General features: G+C 43.3%; 1 protein-coding gene across 8 annotated transcripts in view; it reads right to left on the minus strand.

Annotated features, from left to right (window-relative positions):
* DCTN6 (dynactin subunit 6) overlaps positions 1-24,190 on the minus strand; it is a 1,120,059-nt gene that overhangs the window by 295,902 nt on the left and 799,967 nt on the right. The window contains exon 1 of one of the 8 annotated variants that reach the window (XM_050802579.1): positions 3,032-3,035. The exons of the other annotated variants lie outside the window; for them this stretch is intronic. The gene's annotated coding sequence lies outside the window, so the exon portion shown is untranslated. Of the gene's footprint in view, positions 1-3,031; positions 3,036-24,190 lie in introns of those variants that run through there. 8 annotated transcript variants of the gene reach the window in all.

Genomic DNA, 24,190 nt, shown 5'->3' on the forward strand with positions numbered 1-24,190 from the left:
ACCTTGGTCTCCCAAAGTGCTGGGATTACAGGTGTGAGCCACTGCTCCCGGCTGAATCTAGATCTTATGACTGTTGAAAAGTTTGAGGCCATTTGATGAATCACAGTGCTCAGCCCATTGACAGACCTACCGGCAAAACGTGCTCAATAAATATTTATCAGGCTCCATGAGTCAATTTTCTTTGTCATCCAAGCCCCTGTGTCACCTGTCAGGCACTCGGGGATCCCAGTAGCCGAGTAGCTAATACCATGCAATGTACCATCTTGTGTCTTTTAGGCTTTTCAGTGGACAGCAGGACACTGGGCTAGATCCTGGTTCACTTGGTTCTCAGATTAGGCTCTCAGTGTCTAGGTTGACTCATCTGACTCTGTTCCACGTGCATCTCCCTTGCCGACCCCTTAGTGTACCCGAGCTACTGTCAGCTCAGCTCTACCCATCAGCGTCATCACTTTCCCACAGCCACAAGCCAGAGAGCCTGCAGAAACGTTTGTCTTCCTGTGTCCTTTATTTTGAACATGGAATCAGTCCTAAATTCAGGCTCTTCTTAAACTGTGCATTCAGCATTGCCTTTTCTACTATTTTTCAGGCCACGGTTGTACACCAGGAACTCATTGTTTTCCCAACTACCTCTTTTGCACTCTTTTTTCTCTGCTATGGATCTGATCAGAGCATCTTTTTTCATTAGGTCTGAATGTGAGTTTCCACTCCCTTTTGGATCAAGTCTAATATTTCATTGTGTACCTTTTCTTATCTTTTCATCTTTTATATTGTATTTCAATATCTTTCCACCTCAAAGAGTAATATTCTATGGAGGCACCTTGGACACCCAGAGAGTAAAATGTGGTGTGTTTATATACAAACTGGTCCTCCCACAGTGACTGGAGGATTTCTTTTCTAGTTCAAGAGACAATCATGTATCTTTCCTGACATTTCTTAAAAGGGACCTCTAGAAAATGACGAGCAGTTAACCTTCCATTTATGGTACTTTATCATCTTTGTTTTGATAAAAATGACTCATTTTTAAAAGGTTCAAAGTAGCATTCTATTTTCCATGCAGTCTGTTTTTGTGGGTTGAAGATGGTTTTGGATTTTTGAAAGCTTTTAAGTCCTCATAAATGTATGTTGGAATGTAACATGGCCATAGTTTTCCCAAGATGTCACTCCTTTAATCATAATGATCAAACAAGAATTCTGAGGTTTTGGCTTCTGGTTGAAGATCAAGGATTGGATGAAGATCTGTTAGAAGTTGGGCATGTGGAAGGTGGGCAGTGACTGGAGGTGAGGAAACCCACAATACTGTATATGACATGCTCAGGGGAGATCTGTGATGTCACAAAGCCCTGTCCTGAATTTTGCTTTCCCCTCTCAATTTCCCAAGTGCTTTCTCATTATTTAATTCTGACAATATTGATTAAGGATTAGCTGAATTTCAGGTGCTACATTAGGTGCTAGGGATTCATAATTGAATAACATCGTATTTATACTGCAAGCACAAATCAATTCCAGATGGATTTCAGCTTTAATTATAAAAGGTAAATGAATAAAACTTTTAGAATATAGGTGACCATTTTATGAACTTGGAATAGGCAAAGATTTTTTATTTAAGAAAAGCAGGACCTGGCTGGGCATGGTGACTCACATTTGTAATCCAAGACTTTTGGGAAGCTGAGGTGGGCAGATCACTTGAAGGCAGGAGTTTGAGACCAGCCTGGCCAACATAGTGAAACCCTGCCTCAATTGAAAACACAAAAAAATTAGCCAAGTGTGGTGTCACGCACTTGGGAGGCTGGGGCAGGAGAAATGCTTGAACCCAGGAGATAGAGGTTGCAGTGAGCTGAGATTGCCCCCTGCACTCCAGCCTAGATGGCAGAGTGAGACTCTGACTAAAAACAAACAAAAACAAACAAACAAACAAACAAAAGGAATTAAAAAATAAAAATAAAAAGCAGGACCTAAAAAGGAATGAATAAAGGAAAAAATTGACAATATTAGGATTTAAACTTTTTGTTGATCAAAAGATATCATAGAGAGTGAAGATATAGGTGAAGAAAACAGGAAAAGATTTGCCATACATATGAATCCTTTCCACAAAGCACTCATGTTCAGAACATATAAAGAACTCTTACAAATCAATAAGAAAAAGAAACACAAATGAAAAATGGACTTGAATAGGCACTTTGCAAACGCACTTATCTAAGCGGTCAATAAACGTGAAAATTTGCTCAACTTAGTACTCAGGGAAATGCCAGTTAAAACCACAGTGAAATGCTGGTACCTATACACTAGAATGACTAAAATGAAACAAACCAAAAATACCAAAGGTTGGTGAGGATGCAGAGCAACTAGTTCTCTCATACAGTGTTCATGGGAGTATACATTTGTAATTTGCAAACCACTTTGGAAAACTGTTTGGCCTTATCTACTGAAGTGGAAAAAATGCTGAATTCTGACCCATAAATTTCAGTCCTAGGCAGATATACATGCCCAACAAAAAGTGTACATATGATCAATTGCAATGGGTTGAATGGAGAGTAACTAGGGAGAAAAGAAACAGAGACACAAAGTATGGATTATTTTTTGAAACATTTGGCTGTCCAGGGTGGGAGAGATGGGGACACAAGAGGGAAACTCTAGGTTGAGGGAGGGCTTTTGTAAGAGAGATATGCTCAAAAGATAAAGGTTAAAAGTATAGGAAAGGCCAAGTGTGGTGGCTCATACCTGTAACCCCAGCATTTTGGGAGGCTGAGGCTGGCAGATCACTTGAGCTCAGGAGTTCAAGACCAACCTGAGAAACATGGTGAAACCTTGTCTCTACTAAAAATACAAAAATTAGCTGGGCGTGATGGTGCATACCTGTAATCCCAGCTACTCAAGAGGCTGAGGTAGGAAGAAGCCTTCAGCCTGGGAGGTTGCAAGATTGCAATGAGCCAAGATTGCGTCATTGCACTCCACCGGGCGACAGGAATGAAACACTGTCTCAAAAAAAAAAAAAAAAAAAAAAAAAAAGACTAGAATTGACTTATGGATAAATCCCCAGATGAGAAGAGATTCTAAGTTAATAAACAAAGGTGTTTGAGTGAATTGATAGAACATGTCACCCGGCAGATTAGGAAGAAATGAGAATTAATGTAGATATGCAAACATGGTATGTGTGGAGGGAATTTTCTGTGGATAGCATCTATTTTAGTGAAGTAAGATGTGAGCTGATTTGCAAAGTGAAAGATACAAAGATTATGTTAGGGACTGAAAAAAGTGTTGATGTTTTGGAATAGCCACTATGTGAGAATGGGAGAGAGAAGGGATCTAGGAATGCAAGATGGTTGAGTGTCCTGCAGGATACAGTTGCAATGGGAGAGCCTGTGTTTGCAGTGGCACCAACTTAGACTCTGACATACTTTCCTTTAGGAAACCTGCCAAGAACATGCTGAAACACTGCACTGCCAAGTGTGGGAGATCCACAGAAGGTAGAAAGTTGTATCAGTCCAAAGTTAAGGGTTTGTAGTGAGGGTGCTACAGAAGGTCGAGGGGAGTTTATATGAGTTGAGCATTTTGGGAAAATAAAGATGTTTTTGGAAATTGGGTTGGATAAGAAAGGATCCAGCGAACAGGCAACCTACAGAGTGAGAGAAAATTTTTGCAATTTATCCATTTGACAAAGGTCTAATATCCAGAACCACAAGGAACTTCAAACAAATTTACAAGAGAAAAAAAACCCTATTAAAAAGTGAGCAAAGGGACATGAACAGACACTTCTCAAAAGAAGACATTAATGCCGACAACAAACATACAAAAAAAAGCTCAATATCACTGATCATTAGAGAAATGCAAATCAAAACCACAATGAGATACCATGTCATACCAGTCAGAACAGTGATTATTGAAAAGTAAAGAAAAAACAGATGCTGGTGAAGTTGCAGAGAAATAGGAACGCTTTTACACTGTTGGTGGGAATGTAAATTAGTTCAACCATTGTGGAAGATGGTTTGGCAATTCCTCAAAGACCTAGAACCAGAAATGCCATTTGACCAAGAATCCCATTACTGGGTATATACCCAAAGGAATATAAATCAGTCTATTACAAAGATACATGCATACGTATGTTCATTGCAGCACTATTCACAATAGCAAAGACATGAAATCAACCCAAATGCCCATCAATGATAGACTGGATAGAGGAAATGTGGTAAGATTGCACACTGGAGAAAATTCCACATTCGAAAAAATAATTCCACATACACCATGGAATACTATGCAGCCATAAAAAGGAACATGATCATGTCCTTTGCAGGGGCATGGATGGAGCTGGAAGCCATTGTCCTCAGCAAACTAACGCAGGAACAGAAAACCAAACACCACATGTTCTCACTTATAAGTGGGAAATGAACAATGAGAACACGTGGACACAGGGAGGGGAACAACACACACTAGGGCCTGTTGGGGGGTTGGAGTCGGCAGGGAGAGCATTAGGATGAATAGCTAATGCATGCTGGGCTTAATACCCAGGTGATGGGTTGATAGGTGCAGCAAACCACCATGGCACATGTTTACCTATGTAACAAACCTGCAGATCCTGCACATGTACCCTGGAACTTAAAATGAAAATAAAAATAAATAATAAAAAAAGGATTCAGAGTAACGCAAAATATGATGAATAAATGGCAAAGAGACCAGCTGAAAAACTGAAGGTTTGATGGGATGTCATGACAAGAAAGTAGACTGGACCTGAGGGAATGAGCTGGCCAGAAGGAACAGGGTCTTCGGTCAGAAGTGGGCATTTTGGCCTTTGCTTTCACATGATGATAAGGTCCAGGGTATGGCTGTGAGAATGGGTAAGAGTGGTGATTCTCCTTGAGGTCAAGAGGTTAAGGAGCTTTGCGCCCATTGTTGGCCAGGTCATCTTTTGGACACGGAGGCTGGCAGGATGATGATGGGAGCACGACAGGAGAGAAAGACCAGGAGAAAGAGACTGAACTTCTCAGTTGAGTTAGGGGTAGTGACCAGGTGCTCGGTGACTAGAGTGCAAGTAAAGTCAAAGGTGACAGTACCGGGAAGCAGGAGTTTCAGAGGAGGGAGTGTTTTCACCTGCAGGTACCATGGCCGAGGGCTTGAAGAGCTGTAGTGAAGAGGAGTGATGCACAGCCTAATGCCGGATCATGTGGAATGAAGGGGTTCAGAAGAAAGGAGAGTTTCTGAACTTAAGATGGTCCTTGTCCCCAGGATTTCTCCAAGGCTAATCCATAATCATGCTGGCATTCAGCACAAGAACAAGGCATGTGACTTATGAGAACAGATGACTTCTGTGCAGTTCACACAGCAGTAGGCAAGAAAAAAGCATTCCAGAGAAGAATCACATTTGGGGTAAGATCCTGGACATCACCACCCTTTTCAGTACCCAACCTAATCTTTGTCCATTTCACTTTGCAAATCAACTCACATCTTACTTTACCAAAATAGATGCTATTTTCCACATATAGAATGTATGCATATCTGCATTAATTCTCATTTCTTCCTAAATCTGCCAGGATGACATGTTCTTCCATCGATTCAGTCAAACATCTCTGTGTTTTTGTTTTGCTTGTTTGTTTTTGACGGAGTCTCGCTGTGTCGCACAGTCTGGAGTGCAGTGGTGCAATCTCAGCTCACTGCAACCTCTGCCTCCCGGGTTCAAGTGATTCTCCTGCCTCAGCATTCCAAGTAGCTGGGATTACAGGTGCCCACCACCACGCCTGGCTGATTTTTATATTTTTAGTAGAGATGGGGTTTCACTGTGTTGGCCAGGCTGGCCTTGAACTCCTGACCTCAAGCGATCCTCCTGCCTTGTCCTTCCAAAGTGGTGGGATTACAGGTGTGAGCCACTGTGCCTGGCCCGTCTCTGTTTTTTAACTTAGAATCTCTTCTCATCTTGTGCCTTAGCTGCTGTGCTCTACTGCAGCGCTTAGCACCAACCATTCTCCCAAAGGGCTTCTCCTCCTTATTCTAATGAAATGTACTGTATGTAAAGTACAGTAATGTAATGTATGTACAGGGTGCACATCCACTGTGTGTGTGCATATGTGTATATGTATATACATATGTGTGTATACATGTACATATTTTCACACATGTATATGTGTATATGTGTACATATAATGTATGCGTATATATACACATATATGTATGACCTCATTAAGTTTCTTAACATCATATAAGTCAACTAAGTATTGTACCCACTTTAGAGGTATGGAAAATGAGGCTTAACTAGGTGTCTTGTATGAGAGTGGAGTGGGTGATGGGGCCAGGGTTTAAACCTAGGCCTTCTGGTTCATCTAGGTTAAGTCACTAAATAACATTAAATGCATGTATGTTGCTTCAGTGGGTTATATTTTATGTGAAACAGGACCTTGATTATTTTGGCCATGTACTGCAATATATGTTAAAGTAGTCCTAAAATGAAAAGAACAAACCAACACAAAACCAAATCCATTGGCCCATGTCTTTTTCTCTTGCTGGTATCTCTGGATATCTGCACTTGACTGGGAGGAAGCGAGAGAAATCAGTTTTCCCTCTGATCAGCAATAATTTATTGACCTGAAGATGCAGTGAACTGGTGTGAACACTTAATCCATACTATGCATCATTACACATTAATAGGGCCACTTTGCCACTTTCTGACATGCAAAAGTGGCTCGATTTGAATGAATTACAGTGATTTTAAAAGCAAAGGTTCTGCAGGGTGGCCTCTTTTGAAGTATCCTACATAAATGGCTTCGGTTTTAAGGGAAATAAAATGCACTCTGAGAACCTGGAGTAGTATGGTCGTTCAGTTCTGAATATATTGTGAAATAGTTTACAAGCTGATGGAGCAGGGATACCTGGAGCTCTGTTCACTTACATTCCAATTCAATCCCTTTCCTGAATCTGCTGGAGATTTTATTACCACTTAGAAACCCTGACATTCTGTAAATTGCATGGTGAACCGTTAATGATTTCTCAAACAAGAGTGAGGTAATCTTCACAGTAATTTTAAATATTTCAGAGGTCAAGGGGGGCATTTATGGTTTCCTTTATCATGGAGCAAAATGACTTTTTCAGTCAATCATTTAAGCCACGAGTTATGTACACTACGCATATTATCACATAGGAATCTGCCCTTTGTGCTGCTTTTCGTAGGTGCTTTGGGTATTTGTCAGGAAGACAGGAAAGTCAGACCAGATGGCATGGGTTATTATTGGAAACAGATCTACTGATTCATGCATGCCTTTCTTCTTTTTTCCTTCCTCCACTCTGTCTTCGGTTCTATCAGCGAAAACAGTAATTGGCTATCTGGAAAAAAAATGGGGGAGATTGATTCTCTTGGAATGGTTGACTGAGTAAATGAAAAGGTGCTTCTCCTCTTTGAGATGTCCAGATGTGTGCTTTGTTCTGGATTCATATCGAATGTATTCGCTTTTGTGCGTATTGTGATGGGGTGCTGATACCGAGAAGGGAAATTTGAATGCAGTTTGGTGACTTAGAATTTCTGCATAAGTGTCTCCAAGGGGGAAGCTTGAAGAGGTTAGGTGTCTTCTTTTTCCCTTTTTTGGGGGGAAACTTCTTTATGAATAGGAAGTGTTCATTAGGTCATTTTGTAAAATTTTGGAAAGCAAAAGTAAGCTACATGTTTGTACCTTACTCATCCAGTGCCTCTATGTGATAAGGTGCTTTTGATTAATAATGATATTGATAAAACAATCATTTGTATCATCTTTTGAGCACTAATATGATTGTGAGAGGGGCTTGAATTTTTCAGATTATTGTCAAGACAAGAAAGTGGTGTTGCTCCATGAGGCAGAATTCCATTGCCCACCTACACCAGATGGTGGCTGAATTTGTAACTTTAGGAGTTGCTCTCAGAATCCCATCTCCACACACTTCCAACATCTGTATTTACAATAGTCATAACGGGAGGGTCAGAGCAAGGCCAGCAAAGTTGGGGACCTGAGTTTGCCTGCAGGTACAAAAGCTACTACCTTGGGGTACTTCCTGCCAAGGTTTTTTGGCCAGAGCCAGGAAGGAGGAGTGTGCTGGGATGGCTTAACACCATCTAAACATTTCCTAAATACTTTCTCTGCTAGGAAACATTCAAGAAATCAAAGCCCCATTTCCCTGGGGTCTGAATATAATTTGAATAAGAGGGGAGAGGGAATTGAGATAGGGTAGTTGGGGGAGGACAATATTGTAGAAAAATACCTCTGCAATTGTTTTATCTCTGTCTAGCTTAACAGAAAGCTGACCTGTGAAGACTTCTTTAGGGTCCTCTCCGATTTGGATCCCATCTCCCCTTCCCTGCCCCAGGTTCTTTTTGAACTTTGAGCCATGTGTGTATATACAAGCTACGGTGTCATCTTGAGTCAGTGGTGGCAAACCAAGCTTACCTGCCTTCAATCAGAGGACACTTCCTATTTGAACAACTCTCTAGGATCTCACATTATTTTCCTCCCTGGGTGGTACCATTTGCCATAATGGGGGCAGGCACACAATGGATCTCGGCCACTCTCAGTAGAATCAGCCAACTCCCCATATTAGAATGAGGTTTTATCTCCCTGGAGAATCTGCCTATGTTGGGGCAGCCATATGTGTGTTTTTGAATTGAGGAGGCCTGAGCCACTCATTCACATTTGTTTAATCCAAATGCAGGCCTCTCTAAGTAGGCGGTGGCTGCGGGGGAGATATTTGCATTTCTGACCTGCTGCATGCCTTTGCTGAATGAAATTCATATAATTACTACACACCATGACTTCCTCTAGAGTTGTATCCGTTCTGGTTGGCTTTTTTTCTTCCTCCACTTCATCATCATCCAATTAATTAACAGTTGCCATGGTGACTGTTGCCATGGCAGCATACAATTCTCCCAAAGGGATTCTCATTCATATTCTAATCAAATACATGCACATGGCTGGGTGGCTGGAAAAAGTGGTCAGGAGAATTCAAGAAGAATGGAGGAAGAAATAAAAGAGGGTTGCTTTGTTCTTTTGCCCTGCCCTATCTAGCTTTGTCTTTAGCCTACTTTATCTTAGGAAGAGGATGATTGTTTTTCTTTATCGTTTTTCTTATAGAAATGCCTGGCTGTTCTCAGGGTGCATCCTATTTTTAGTAAAGTAGTCTTTTTCTGCCTTGGGACCATGCTCTTCTCTCATTTTTTTCTTCCTTCATCAGGTGAGGGGCACATTGATTTTCCTCTGCTGTTTAGTCTGGCAGACCTGCCGGTGAGATTTCTAATGGATTCTCTGTAAAGGAACCAAAGCTTTGTCGTTTACAACCATTAGCAGCTTCCACCTCTCAAACGAAGATCATATCTGTCACCTGTCCACATGTGACTTCCCAGGAAGCAATCGTTCTAATAAGATTCTGAAATACCCTTGCAAATCTGTTCATGGATTGTGTTATAGAGCCGAACCAGGTGTCAGCTCGCTGGGTGCAGCAAGGCCAAACCCTGATATCAGGATTGCAGCAAGAAAAAGTGAGGCATTTAGTTGCCAGGTGCCAAGCAAGGAAGACCAGGCAGTTAATGCCTATGACTTCCCTGATGGCTTGCAGATAAGGGATTTTAAAGGCAGGGCTAAATTTCAGAAAGGAGAAGTTACAGGCAAAGTCATAAATCAATACATGGAGGTTATATATTGGTTTCGGCCTAAAAGGCTGGGATATCTTGAGCAGGTGAGCTTATAGGTTATAGGTAGATTTCAAATATTCTGATTTGATTAAGGAAGAGAAGATTTGTTTAAAAATTTGGGGTCAGCAGTAAAGAATGTTAGCTCTGGCTCCTGGTGTGACTTTCTCCAGGCCCCTCAGGAAGAAATTTCGAACAAAGAACTGTAGTCAAAGTTTACTTTTTAGTTTCCCCCATTATCTGAGGTCTACTTGCCAGCAGATCTCTTTGGTGGGGGTCTGGGTTTCTGAAAAACAATTCAGGGACATATATTAAGAGGTTATCTTTAGTTTCTATAGGGAATCAACCTCCCATGATTCTAGCTTCCTCGGGTATTGTTTTAAGCTACTATTACCTTCTTGCTTATCAAGTTGCTTATTTATTTCTCAAGGCCAGCTAGGTGCCTGGAATTTCCCTTGAAAGAACTCAAGATTTTCTTTTATTTTCATGCTTGGAGGCCCAGCAGACCCCTAAGAGGGGGTACTGGTTTTGTCTCAATTACTTATGCATGTGAGACAGCCAAGTGGAAAGCGGTCCCCAGGGAAACTCCAGCCGGCCTGCACACTGCGGTAGAGTCACAGAAGTTTGCGCCATTTGCAGTGGGGAGGAGCCTGGCCCGTCCTCTTCCTGGGTGGAACCTGGAATTTAATCTGTGAGGCGGGAAGCACACTAGCAGGACTTGGCTTTGTGGAGAGTTCCTGTTTTCCCTTTTGTTTTTTCTCCTTTTTGTCCAACAAGTACCATTTTTATCACCCTTCAAAGTATCTGTGAGCCTAATATTTCATGGCCGTGTGACAAGGACCCCATCTTTAACTGAACTAAGGGAAAAGTCCTACAACACTTGTTTAATGTCTGACCATACTCACTCGCTTTCTCAGTTCCTCCAGAAAGAATGAAAAATATCCAGGACTCTTCTTCCATCCACATATCCCTGGCATGTTGACCTGACTAAGGTGACCTTAGCCCAGGACCACTGTTAGATTGGAATGCCTTCATTTTAGCCTGCCTCCCCGCTCAGAATCTCTGCTGCAGTTCCGTTCTGGTTTGCTTCCCTCTGCTTCTCTTCCTGCCTCCAGGCCCTACCCCTGTGCAGGCATCTTCCACACAGAAGATGATGATTCAACATGAGATTTGGGTGGGGACAAACATCCCAACTATATCAACTTCGTTCCAAAAGAAATGCAATAGTCTTAAATGTCCTCCTTAGATATCTCATCAAATAACCAGGAAAGATCAACCACCAAAAAAGAGAAGAGACTGTGAGTTGTCCTGTCCACAGACATTTTTTTTTACCTATTCTTTTGAGGGTGACTCCAAGAGACTGTTTGGGGGACTTTATTTGCATTATAAGACAATTTTTGTTCCTGTGTAGCTCTGCCCTTCCTCTGCTGGCTGCCTCTTGCCTCTTGGATCTATGCACCTCTCCCCTGTGAAGAGAGTTGTAAGTGTCAACCATCTGGCCCCTCTCTGAGTTCATATTTTCTATGACTCTCTATTTTTTCTCCTATTAATCTGCCTTTTGTCATTTGATTTTCAGTGAATCTTCAGAGGGCAAAAAGAAAGTTTTCTCCCTCATCCCCTATGTAGATAATCCATGGGCTCCATTTTGGGAAATACTGGCCCAAAGAGAAGCCCAAATTCTTAGCATGGTATGCAAAGTCCATTACAATCTGATTCCAATCTGTTTTTGTCTTTTTAACTTCTAGCAATAATTCCTCCTCAGATTTTTCACCTCAGTGCCTGCCTTGTGTTCTAATTGTACCAAATTTTTCATTATTCTTCTCACCATACTGCACACAACTCAAGCTCCAAGCCTTTGCTCAAACTCTTCTTTTGTCTGAATGACCCCACTCTCTCTGATCCTGGTCAGACTTCTCCTCAACTCAATGCCACCTCCTTCCTGAAGTCTCCCAATCTTTCTCGGGTAAGACCATTCCTTCCCTGTGTCTCATAGCACTTTTAAGGCTAATGCTTGTCCTTACCACATTTTATTTTAATTCTCTCTTTTAGGATCTGTATTCCTTGCCCTTTGAAGATTCAGGGCTGGGGAAAGAAAAGTAGCAATTATTTAGCACCTACTAAGTATTGTTTATGGTGCCAATGAACTATTCTCCTCATCATAAACTTCTTTTTTATTAACAACAACAACAACAACAATGACAACAAAATAACTGAAATGGGTCCTTCATTCCAGGTAGTGTGCCAAGAAATTTACATGCATATTCGCATATTCTCAATATTCATAGCAATCTTATAAAACTGCCATTATGATATACCCTTCCTTACAGAAAATGAAGGAACTTAATGCACTCAAAGTTGATACTTAGTAAATGGTGCAGTTGGAATTTATCCAAAATTGTCTGACACTGGAGCCTGCTTGGGTGATCCTGTCATTGTTACTGAATTTTAAGGTGGAGAAACTTGCTTGAGGGTACCCAGCAGCAGACAGCCAGGGCTGCTGGATTCCCAGGCCTGGGGAAAGATACTCTTCAAACTTGGAACCTGCAGCTCCTCCTGTAATTCCTGACATATGATTTATTGAATTGAACTAGACCTGTTGAGTATTAACATGACTCTCATTCTGACTCAGAGAAGTGACTTATCTAAGGTAATGTAGTTAGAAAGAGTCTTGGTTGAGAGTCCAACACAGATGTTTTTACAATCAAGTGAAATTCTCACCTTGTCAATGATGCCTCCTCAATGCTATGGACAATTGGTTATGTATTTGGGATTCTGGCCACTGTTTACAGCATTGTTTCAAGGGGAAAAAATGTATCCTGAGGTCGTTTTCAAGACTGTTAGAGTCAACCCTTAGAACTTGGGCTAAGTCAGAGACTGAAATAGGCATGCCACAGCTCTGTTCTCACCAGCAGTAGCATTTGTATCCAGACCCATATAGGTATCTGCAAAATATTTATGGTCTTAGAATGGAGTTTCAGTCACATGTTTGGTACCTCGTCCAAAGAACAATATTTGGAAATGGATTCTATAGCACCAGGCAGCTGATGAAGGAAGGAGATGTTTTCTCACCTAATTTTCACAAATGGTTTCTGGAACCTTACCTTCAAACTCCTTGACAAACACAGTTCTGCCCGTGCTCTCAGAGGACCTGAAAAAAAAAAAATCATGCAATTAACCCCATATGTTCAACTTTGGAGAGCACCTGGGTAACAACTCCTAGCCAAAGCTTAGTATGCCAGGAGCTCTCTGATGAGGGGTCTGACCATTTTCCTAGGAATTGAATAAGTCGGTGATCCATCTGTCTATCAAGTGTCTGAAGTCAGCAGAACCCCTGATAGTGCCCAAGCCTTCTTTTTTCCCTCTGTCCCACTGCAAAGCAACTAACCCCATCCTGGGATAGCTGTGAGCTGTGGCTGCAGCTTTGCTGTGTCTGGTCTTCCAGGGGATGAATGGCTGGTGGCTCTATCCCAGGGTGAAACTTGTGCTGGGGGGGATCACAGGGTGCTGAGGAGAGAGAAGCCCCCTGTGTTTATAGTGGAGTACTATTGAGTTCCACCTCATCCATCACCCCAGTGTGCCTGCCACCGGCTGCAACGTGAAAGTGTGCCCTGCTCAGGTGCGAGGGGACAGTGTTGTGAAAAATTCATCTCTCAGATGATTCACTGGACCCCTGCTTGCTGATCCACTCCTGCGCTCCTCACCCCACACGTTTATCGGCAGGAATATCAAGGTATCAGGTTTTAAAGAGGTGGAAGTCAGAGAACAAAATTATTAACCTCTATGTCAATTCTAATTAATGCAGCAAGCCACCTGGATATTTAGTGACTGGAAATGAAATCAATTTGAGTTTTCAAATTTAATTTACATACAGCTGGTATGATAAATCGGTAACACATTGCTAGGTAACTCACTTCTCTGTAGTTCAGGGGAAGGATTTCTGTCCTCATTGCTATCTGGGTATTTTACAAATCCTTTCATTAATCCAGAGCTTTGGCCTTCCGAGGAAGGGCATGCTGGTTTTAACAGCTTTGAAAAATTTAGCTTTTGCTGCAGCTTGGCCACGGAGAGAAAATGTCATTTCTATATTTTTTTAAATAGCTGTTTTAGTTTAATTTATGATTTCCCATCCCCATCTCCACCCCCACCCCCACCCCTACCACCAGTGAAAAGAAAAAGCTAAGTTTCTAGTTTGGCTTGAGTGAATGTCTGATCTGATCATTTAAACAGGGCCTTTGGGGGATGCTCAGTCTTTTTAGGAAAAATTGGTTTTGGTCTCAGATTACCTCTACCCTGTGACTGCTTCTTTTGCTAAAATGGCATGTGGAGTATGGAGACAACTGATTTGGAAGGGAGTAAGGGCTGTGGCTCCTGGACTTCATGGTGGAGGGGAGGAGTGTCCTCTCATATGAGGACTGTGGCTTTAGGTCCATGTCTCTTCATATTGGTTCCTGCCTCAAGACCATGGCTGGTGTCACTTAGGCTTGGTCAGGGGCTTCTCCTCTGGCTGACCTCCAGACCCTATGGCCACTGCCCATCCCAGCAGGCCCCTGGCTCTCGCCATCAGTGCCCAGCAGTCAGAAGGTGGCTTGGCAAAGTGAAACCTCAGAGCCTCCCTCTGTCCCTCCTGCTGGCTTGCCAGCTCGCTGCGGCCTGGCTCTAGGCTGGTGTAAGGCATTCAGAGAGAGTTCTTTTCTCAGAAGTCCATGCCGGGAGCAGAGGCTGTGCCACCTTCTACTCTCTTAGGTTCACTTATTCAACGCCAAACACAGAGAGGGGACATGGGGACATGCCTCAAAGAGCCTTGCTCTCCTCTCCTCGGCTCTTCCACCATCCCTCAGACTGGAAAAGGACAGGTCTTTCTTTTACCCTCCTGTGTAATAGTGTCCTCCTTCTACAGGAGTGGCAAACATTCCGGCCTTTCTGCCCTGGTGGAGGGTGCATATATTCTAAGTGGCAGTGGTATTTTTATGCATTAGTGTAATCTAGTCTTGGTCCTTAGTGATTTGAAGCAGGGTGGGGGTATCTTCAGGAAGTGAAAGTCGAATTGGGAAAAACTGTGTTGAGGACAATGCCCTGGCTTCAAGGTGAATGCTTTGCTGTTTAATCCAATTTCTGAATGCAGTAAATAGAAAACTACTCTAGCTGTTCTTTCTGCATTCTTTGAGTAAAAATCCTCCTTTTCCAACAGACGGGAGTTTCTGGATGCCTTTGGCAATCTGGGGTGATGGGGACATATTCAGAAATCCAGAAGAAAAACACACGAACAATTTTCATTACAATTTTACTTTCATTAAATCAATCATATGTGAGGCTTTGCCACATGGTCTCTGTCCAGACACACCTAACAGTAGTTCATAGGATGTGAGCACTTAATCAACAACTTTTTTGCTGTTTTTTTTTTTTTTTTAAAGATGGAGTTTCACTGTTGTTGCCCAGGCTGGAGTGCAATGGCGCAATCTCTGCCCACTGCAACCTCCACCTCCTGGGTTCAAGCGATTCTCCTGCCTCAAACTGCTGGGATTACAGGCATGCGCCAAGTAGCTGGGATTGCAGGCATGCGCCACCATGCCCAGCTAATTTTTGTATGTTTAGTAGAGACAGGGTTTCACCATGTTGGCCAAGCTGGATGGTCTTGAACTCCTGACCTCGGGTGACCCATCCACTTTGGCCTCCCAAAGTGCTGTGATTACAGGTGCGAGCCACTGGGCCTGGCCTAGTCAACAGCTTTTAAGAAGTGACAGAAGCAACTTGCACGTGTGCATATGCATTTGTGTGTGTGTGTGAGAGGGAGAGGGGGAGAGAGAGAGAGAAAGAGAGAGGGAATGGAGTGTGTTAGATTATGGGCTGAGCAGTGTGGAGAAGGATATCAAAGGTGTGAAAAATTTGGGATTAAACCTGTAGATAGAATACAAAAATTAAAATGTTTAAAGGCCACAGATAAGTGAGTGCAACTAATATAGCCCCAACTTACTACAGGATTTCTGAGGGACCACAGAACAAAGAAGTGATTCCAATTAGACATTTTTAACCAGAAAAGACTTCCTAAAAGAGGTGATTTTGGGATTAGACTTGCAGGCAAGGTTATTTATACCTATACAAATCAAAAGGAACAGGAGCAGATGGATTAGCTGACAGGAGCTGAGGCTAGCTGTGAAGGAAATAGGGTTAGCGAGATAGGAGGGGACCACTGTGAGTAATGGGCATGGTTTTGTGAGAACAGTTTTTGCTTAGAAATCAAGAGATGCTCTAAGCTGTTAACGGTGAGCTATGTGACCTGGTAAGCCCCCTGGCCTCTCGGGCCCCAGGTTCCTCTTTGGTTAGAAGAGGGATGAGGAAGTCTCGCAGGCCCCTTCCAGTTGCAGCCAGCTGTGATTCAATGGCAAGAGGAATCCTGGTCTAGGTTTTGAGAGTGGAGGGTTCTGGTGAAAATGACGTGGACATGGGATTCTTCCAGTCATGGTATAAATTGGAGCCCAGGAGAGCAGGGGCACAGGCATGAAGGGATGTAGGGATAATGTCCTGGGGGTGAATAGTGGCCCCAAAATGATATGCATAAGTACTAATCCTCAGAGCCTTTGAATGGTACCTGAAATGGCAAAAAGGGACTTTGCAGAGGTGATTAAGTTAAAGGTTCTGAGATGAAGAGATTATCCTGGATTATCTGGGTTGGCCCTAAATGCCATCACAAGCATCCCTCTAAAAGAGAGACAGAAGGAGTTTTGAGACAGACAAAGGGGAGACAGTGTGGCCACAGAGATTGGAGTGAGGTGGCCACAAGCTAAGGGATGCTTGGAGCCCCAGAAGCCGGAAGTGGCAAGGAAGGATCCCCCACTAGTGCCTCCCAAGGGAGTGTGACCTTGCTGATACCTTGATTTTGAACTGTCCATTCCCAGAATTGTGAGGAAATAAATTTCTGTTATCTGAAGTGCCGGGTTTGTGGTAATTTGTTACAACAGTCGTAAGAAATTAATACAATTGTAGCTGAAACAGGGAAAGAAAGTGAAGGTTTATGAGATACTGGTCTTTTCCTCAGTTACCTTCTCAGGGAGTGACTGTAGAAGAAAAGGAAAGCAATTAAAAATGACTCTAACCTGAACCATGAGACTGTGGTGTTCCTAAGAATGCACATTTTTTACAGGGATTACTTTGTAGACATATTCTCCTTTCATCACCTATGTGGCACATGTTTTTGTCTCCAATTTTCAAAGTAAATAATGTATCTCAGAGTCACACACAAATAGGGAGGAAAACAGTCATAGAATTAAAAAGCTTAGGATAAAAAACCTCAATTTCCTCCCCTCCCCTTCCAGCCTCCAGTTTCACTTCAGAAACACTTGCTTTCCTCTCTGAGGCTTGTTTTTCTTGGCATTTACCTTCATCTATGATGATTTCTTGATTTATCAATCTTAGACCATGTCTATTAATTTCCTCTTCTAACCATTATGGATTTCCTTCTCTTCTGACCTCTCCTCTGTTGGCTTCCCCTCCCTCCAGCCTTCAGTATAGTTTAGGTGATGGAATGTTACCTTGGATGCTTGGATCAAGTCACCACGATGTAGTAGCCTCTCAAAGGAAGTGACTGAACACTGGATAGTAGATTCTGAAGCCCATAAAAAGGACAGAAAGTTGAGAGTGTGAAGATGATATTGTTTGTCTCTGTGTCCCCACCCAAATCTCATGTTGAATTATGATCTTCAGTGTTGGAGGAAGGGCCTGGTGAGAGGTGATTTGATTATGGAGGTGGATTTCCCCCTTGCTGTTCTCATGATAGTGAGTTCTCATGAGATCTGGTTGGTTAAAGTATGTAGCACTTCCTCCTTCACTCTCTCCTGTCACCATATGAGTATGTGCCTGCTTCCCTTTCTCCTTCTGCCATAACTGTAAGTTTCCTAAGGCCTTCCAAGCCATGCTTCTGGGCAGCCTGCAGAACTGTGAGCTGATTAAACCTCTTTTCTTCAGAAATTACCCAGTCTCAGGTAGTTCTTTATAGCTGTGTGAGAATGGACTAATACAGAGAACATCTTGTGAGCGGATTTTCTTCAGGGAAAGCTGTGCTGAGTCCCTGTCAGGGCTGTCTACCCCTCACCTCAAGCCTGTGAGGGTTTCTGCCAGGATTACAAGGAAGGCATCCTCTGCAATGCGGACCTGTTGTGACTTCCCCAGGATATTGGAAGGGTGAGAAATGGGCTTACTGCTTTGGTGGTAGAGCCAGGAGGCCTGCTTGTGTTTGGAAGGGGCCTGCACACTTGGAGTCTGCCAGGAACAAAGACAGGCACTGGGCATCTCGCCGGTCATGGGAGCAGCTGTCTGAAGGGCCCAGTAGGGAGGTCTCAGAAGAACATATGAAAACACCATTGAGAAAGAAGAGGAACCTTCAGAATACCATTCCATCAAGTGTGAACTTTCTAGAATTTCTTCCCCTGTCCTTTCTCCCATTTGCAAAGAGGAGGAGGTGAGCGAAAGGAGAGGCTGAACACACCTCCCACCCGAGTGTAAAGTGGCTGTCGTCAACTGGCCCTACCTGAGGAAAGAGAATATTTAGCACTAAATTAGTTTTGGAGACTTGATTGTTATTAATACATAGGAATGGGCACTATAATGCTTAAATTGAGGCTCTGTCTCCTGACATAATGACTCTAGGGCTAAAGCGGGAAAATCTTGGGAGCTACCAGGGTTTTAATCTAGACAAAAGGTGAAAATTTCCTCATTGAATACATTTTTCAAACTTAAAAAAAATCAAAACTTTTATTTCAAGATAATCATAGATTCCCATGCAATTGTAAGAAATCATACAGGGAGACTCTGTGTGTTTCCCCAAGAGTAATAGCTTGCAAAATGATGGCATGATATCACAACCAGGATGTCGACATCAGTATAGTCAAGATGCAGAACATTCCATTAACACAAGGGACCCTCCTGCTGACCTTTTTAACCATAGCCCCCCACCTCCCTCCTTAACCACCGGCAACCATTAATCTGCTCTCCATTTCTATACTGTTGTCTTCTTAATAATTCTATATAAATGAAAGTATATGTATAGTATATAATTTTGTAGGATTAACTTTTTTTTTTCTCCTCAGCCTAATTCTGGAGATTCATCCAAGTTGTTGTGTGTATTAATAGTTTTTTGTTTGCTTGTTTGAGACAAGGTCTCCTTTTGTCACCCAGGGGAGTGCAGTGGCATGATCATGGCTGACTACAGCCTTGACCTTCTGGGCTCAAGCAATCCTCCAACCTCAGCCTCCAGGTAGTTGGACTTACAGGCACATACCACCATGCCTGCTAAATTTTGTTTTTTTTGTAGTAGTCAGGGCTTCTTATGTTGCCCAGGCTGATCTTGAACTCCTGGGCTCAAGCAATCCTCCTGCCTTGGCTTGCCAAAGTGCTGGGATTACAGGCTTGAGTCACAGTAGCTGGTCTGTTTTCTTTTTTTATTGTTCAGAAGTATTCCATGGTATGGATATGCCAGTTTGTTTAACCATTCACTCATTTAAGGACTGGGCTATTTCAAGGTTTTTTATTTTTTGCTATTATGAGTAAAGCAGCTATGAATGTTTGTGCTCATGTTTTTGTGTGAGTTCATCTACATTTCTCTGGGAATAAATGCCCCGGGGGCATATAATGGTTAAGAGGTATAATAGTTGTAAGTTTATTTTTTTAAGATGCCACCAAGCTTTTCCCAGAGTGGCTGTACCATTTTCCTTCCACTTACATCAACAATATACGAGTGATCCAGTTTCTCTATGAAGATATTTTAAAGGCATCGTGGGAGATAAAAATAAAGTTGCAGATGACATCCCCTAGGTGGTACCACTCTGGCCTCTGTAAATAGCAAGTTTGATCTGCCTGACCCATTCAAAAGTGGCAGGTCTGCAGAGCTGGGAGCAGGCCTGGCCTGGGCTCTGGGCAGTGGTGCAGTACCGGGAACTGGCCAGAGAGGCGCCCTAAGGCTTGACAGCCGCTTGCTGAGAGTCCTTTTAGTTAGCCCTGTTCCTCCCAGGGCTCTTCCACATTCATTGGTCAGGGCTATGGCAGCGTCCTTGGATTGGAGCTACTTTTCTGATTATGGAAACAACAATCTTTTTCATCAGAGCACAGTAGTTACTATTAAAAGCTGCAGTCGCATGGCAGGCTGGAAGTGGCAATTCAGAGAAACTTTTGTCTTCCCACTTCCCAGAGTGGTGCCAGCTGGAGGGGTTTTGCTGGGACTGAAGAGGGAAGAGTGGGGCTAGGATCAAAGCCAGAAAGGGGGATGCTTCCTAAAGAAAGCCGCATGCAGGCCAGTTTAACTCCTTAGTTGCAGAGGGGGCTGTGGTGCCCTCTCTCAGAGCTCAGAGGCTACTAAAAGCTCAGCTCTGAGCCTGAAAGGCTTATATGATTCAGCTCTGGAGCTAAATGCCTCCAGAAATCCCAGCTCAATGACTTACTGCCTGTGTAGCCACAATCAAGTTACTTTAACCTCTTTAAGTCTCAGACGTTTCTTTCATCCATAATAGAAGGATATGAACAGCACCTCTTGGGTTTATTATGAGGACTGTATGGGAAAATATTTATATAAAGTCCGTAGGACAATCATTTCAAGTTGACTGCATATTGGAATTACCCAGAGATCTTTAAGGAACACCGATGACTGGGTCCCATTGCCAGATTCTGGGATCATTACAATTGGCCTGGCGTGTGAGTTCTAAAAACTCCTTAAGTGGGCCAGGTGGTTCATGCCTGTAATGCCAGCACTTTGGAAAGCCAAGGCGGGTGGATCACCTGAGGTTGGGAGTTTGAGACCAGCCTGACCAACGTGGAGAAACCCCTCTCTACTAAAAATACAAAAATTAGCTGGGCGTGGTGGCACATGCCTGCAATCCTAGCTACACAGGAGGCTGGGACAGGAGAATTGCTTGAACCTGGGAGGCGGAGGTTGTGGTGAGCCAAGATCATGCCATTGCACTTTAGCTTGGGCAACAAGAGCAAAACTCTGTCAAAAAAAAATTAATTAAACAAACAAATAAATAAATAAAAACTCCTTAAGTGATGTACTATGTTTAATTTTCCCCCACTATGATCTCTCCCACCAAGTTCATGTCCTTTCTGGAAATTCAGAATGTGGTTTTATTTGGAAATAGATTCATTACGGGTGTAGTAGTTAAGATGAGGTCATATTGGAATAGGGTGGGCCCTTAATCCAATAGAACTGGTGTCCCTATTAGGAGAGGAGAAGAGACACAAAATAGACAGGTACAGAGACAAAACAATGTAAAGAGACACAAGGAGAAGGCTGTGAAGCAGAGGAGGCAGAGATTGGAGCGATGCGTCTATAAGCCAAGGAATCCCCAAAATTACCAACAACTCCCAGGAACTAGGAGAGAGGCAGGGAACGAACTTTCCTGTAGAGTCTTTCAGAAGGACACCTTGATATTGGACTTCGGGCCTTCAGAGCTGTGAGAAAATACATTTATCTTGTTTTTAGCCACCCAGTTTATGGTATTTTGTGACGGCAGCCCTAGAAAGCTAATGTGGATTGTCATAATATACAGCCAACGTTGTCAGTCACAGCCATAGATGGTAAAATGTGGCAGAACATGGCTCAGGGAGCATCAGCTATTTTCATTATCTCAAAACAGATAGCCTTAGCCATATTTAAGTGTCTACTGAGTCTCAGAAAAGCATCTTGGAGAGTAGTTGGTGCTGTTTGAGAGGAAAGAGTCCTAGGGAGCCCTGTTCTCTGAGGATGGGCCACTGTGTCAATCACGGGGAAGCAGTAGGTGTCACCACTGTCACGGAAACCCAGCCCATTCATAATAGTCTGAGAAAGCAGGGGCGCCACGTCAGTCTGGGTCTCAGAAGTTTGGGAAACACTGCATTCCATATTTCCTCTGTATTAGTCCGTTCTCGTGCTGCTATGAAGAAATATCCAAGACTGGGTAATTTATAAAGGAAAGAGGTTTAATTGACTCACAGTTCCTCATGGCTAGGAAGGCCTCAGGAAACTTACAATCATGGCAGAAGGCACCTCTTCACAGGGTGGCAGGGAAGACAATGAGTGCCGAGCAAAGTGGGAAGCCCCTTATAAAAGCGTCAGATCTCATGAGAACTCACTCACTATCATGAGAACAGCCTGGGGGAAACTGCCACCATGATTCAGTTATCTCTACCTGGTCCCACCCTTGACGCATGGGGATTATTACAGTTCAAGGTGAGATTTGGGTGGGGTCACAGAGCCAAACCATATCACCCTCCTTTGAGGAAAGACAGCATACATTAGCATGTTCAAGGTTCTCCTGGAGTAAAGAAACCCCTTCAATTTTACTTATACCAGAATTTCCCAAGCCAGTCTGACTATGTCAAGCTTGACTTTTTCCATAACTTGCATTATCCCAGCAGAACCAGTGCTCTGGAATCTGACTTAGGAAATCCTGATTGAGGTCACACCACCACAGGTGGGTACACACCTACCCAGAGGGAAAACTTAAAGGAAAAGGCTGGGCGTAGTGGGTCACACCTGTAATCCCAGCACTTTGGGAGGCCGAGGTGGGTGGATCACTTGAGGTCAAGAGTTCAAGACCAATCTGGCCAATATGATGAAGCCCTGTCTCTACTAAAGAATACAAAAATTAGCCGGGTGTGGTGGCATGCGCCTGTAATCCCAGCTACTCAGGAGGCTGGGGCAGGAGAATCGCTTGAACCCAGGAGACAGAGGTTGCAGTGAGCTGAGATCATGCCACTGCACTCCAGCCTGGGCAACAGAGATAGACACCATCTCAAAACCTTAAAGGAAGGCGATTCCCTTGTTTTGTCATCAGGTGGAGCTCAGCATGGGCAGCACTGAGAGATTTGGAAACTCAAAGATGTTTCCAGTTCAAGAGCACAGGAGCAGGTTGCACATGGAAGTTGGCTATGTACACTGCATAGATTCTCTAGAACAAAAAAAATCTTCCCGGACAGGAAAGTGGTTCTGGGTCAAGTTTTAGAGCAGGGATGTCAGCACCCATTCAGCTTGTCACCCTTGAATGAATGGACAAGCTTGGTGGTGAAGGGTGGTTTTTAAAGAGCAGCATTGTTTGGTCTTCAGAAGTTTGAGGGAAGATGTAACAGCTGTTGGAGAGTGTAGGGGGTCATAACAGCTATTCTTCCTCTTCGTGGAGAGTGGAATGAGAGAAAATGAAGCCGAGAAGTCTTATGAGCTGTGAGAGAGTGTTTCCCAATAATTCACAAAACTTTAGAGTGATAGAGTCAGAACTCAAAGCCAAGTCTCAGTTTCTGAATCCTGTTTTTTTTTTTTCCCACCGCGGGATGCTGCGTAGAGGGTAAATCTGAGTTTATAGACTCAGGTATGCAAAGAATGAAACTGTCTTTCTCTATAACGTAACAACTGTTTCAGACCTCCATTGTGACAGAGTGGCAGAAACATATTTTTAGTCAATTACTTTTGGGATTGCTATTACCTTTGGGATGGTACCCAGTTTCAGGGGTTTACATGGGGACCATATGAGAGGGAGTGGGCAGTGCTGTGGTCCCTGATGTCTTGCCTCTGCAGGTGTCCTCCGGAGTATCTTCTTGTCTGGTTCTTGGCCATCTATTCATGAAGATTGTCTCTGTCTCTGTCACCACAGCTACTTTAGTTCTGGTGGCTCTACTTGTGAGCCAGGTTAAGGCATGGAGGTCTCCGACAGGCTGTCTGTGCTCTTGTTGGTCTAGGTCACCTACATAGTCATTTTCTCTCTGGCATCTGGCTGCCTCCCTGAGACTCGGCATGAGACAGGGTACAGGGCTTTGCTTTCTTTTTCCTCTGAGGCATCAGCTTTTGGAAAAACAAATGAGGAAGATCACTTTACTTCCTTGTGTTTCATTCAATCATATCATCTCCTCTTCAAATGAAATAGAAGAGCCAGGGGAGGAGGATGATGAGAAAAAACCACAAGATCCTCAGAACTTCTGAACTACTGAAAAGAAAAAAAAACCCATCACCTAATGTAATACTTCAGTAGTAGTATTATTCCAGAACCTTCTCCCATTGCAGTGGGCCCCAGAGGAAGGGTGGAGTCTTTTCTTCCCCTGACTCATGTAGACGGATAAGTTCTGGGACTCGGGGAGTCCAAAATATATATGTTTTGGGGCTGGCCTGTTGCCTAATATCTTGACCTCCAGCTCTTAGTGTGAGAGAACCAGCCCATGCTAGGAAGATCAATGTTCTGGGTTTGCCTGAGACTGAGAGGTTTCACAGGACGTGTGACTTTCATTGCTAAAACTGATACAGTCCAAGTCAAACTGGATGATACAGTCCAAGTCAAGCTGGATTGGTCACTCGGTGAAGATCCTTTGATTGTTTTCCTCTGGGGCTAACTTTCTGAGCCTCTGTGTAGACTCACCCCTAAACTTCTCCAGTCCTGTATGTGTCTTCTCTTTGCTGAGTTAAAGGAGTAGGGACTCATGCACGAATTAAGAGCCTGCTAACAGTCAGGCATTTTATTTTCCAGATGAATCTCCAAGGATTATTCACCTTGGAGGGGGAGTATCATGGTTCTGGAGCCTGTCTGCTGAGAGCCTTGGAGGTCCCCGCTTTATCAT

This window comes from Macaca thibetana, chromosome 8, assembly GCF_024542745.1.
Source record: "Macaca thibetana thibetana isolate TM-01 chromosome 8, ASM2454274v1, whole genome shotgun sequence".
NCBI classification, from domain to species: domain Eukaryota; kingdom Metazoa; phylum Chordata; class Mammalia; order Primates; family Cercopithecidae; genus Macaca; species Macaca thibetana.